We start from the raw sequence: 1,120 nt of genomic DNA on the forward strand, positions 1-1,120 counted from the left end.
CCCCCGCCCATATCTGTACACATCCTGAGAGTTCCCTAAAACGTCGGATGGAAGACAAATCGTTTCAATATCAAAATTCGTTCTGGTTTTTGTTTCTTCTATTCTACATAATTTTTAAACCCTCTTCACGTTTTCGATAACGCTCTCCTTAACAAGAGGCACAGTTGACAGCCCAAGCCAATTCCAATTGTTGCAGATCGTCTTTGATGCATACAAAGCTCCCTACCTCGAGATTTATCTAAACCGTATCAATAAAGATGAGCAGCATTTACAATGCAGTATTTTCAATAATAATAAATTTTGTGAAGAACAATTATAGTTCGAAAGTCAATGTCTTGTGAAGACCAATGCATCTGCAGAGGATAAATATTTCCCTTGAGAAATAGAAGAAATAAGGGCTTAATTATTTACATAATATCCTCACCTCACACAACTGGCCAGAAGAAAATCTGATAACAAACCTATAGGGAGAGTCCAGGAAACCTCTGAAGGGCGTGACTGTCCGCCTCACAATTCACTTTCCTCGCGACATCTTACTCCCTGAGGTCCGTCCTCTCCAAGGCTTTCCGCCGCCTCTGGTGTCAGAGAACCAGAGGAGGACACAGAAATACCCGCCGAAAAAAGAAGAGAGGGAAAAAAAGAGTAAACAAAAGAGTAGTAAACAGAGGGCGATGGAGAGAAGCGAGTGGTGGGGTGGATGGATGGACGGACGGACGGACGGACGGAGAGAGCGGGTATGTCTTGTCGTCGAGGGGTAGGAGAAGAGAGGGAAAATGGGCATGTGTCTCCTCCTTCCTTCCCTCCCTCCCTCCCTCTCTGCCTCCCTCTCCCCCTCTCTGCCTCTCTGCCTCTCCCGCTTCTCGCAATAGGTTGTGCGTGAGTGAGGTGTGGGACGTTTTTCTGGTGCGTGAGTAGAGGGACATGTTCTTTACAGGGGACGCACTCAGACGTGGGGGGTAGGACAGAGAGGGGTTTGTGTGGTATGGGACATTACATGGGACACACACAGAAGTGGGGGGTAGGACAGAGAGGGGTTTGTGTGGTATGGGACATTACATGGGACACACACAGAAGTGGGGGGTAGGACAGAGAGGGGTTTGTGTGGTATGGGACATTACAT

Source organism: Aplysia californica, unplaced genomic scaffold (assembly GCF_000002075.1).
Source record: "Aplysia californica isolate F4 #8 unplaced genomic scaffold, AplCal3.0 scaffold00174, whole genome shotgun sequence".
Lineage (NCBI taxonomy): Eukaryota > Metazoa > Mollusca > Gastropoda > Aplysiida > Aplysiidae > Aplysia > Aplysia californica.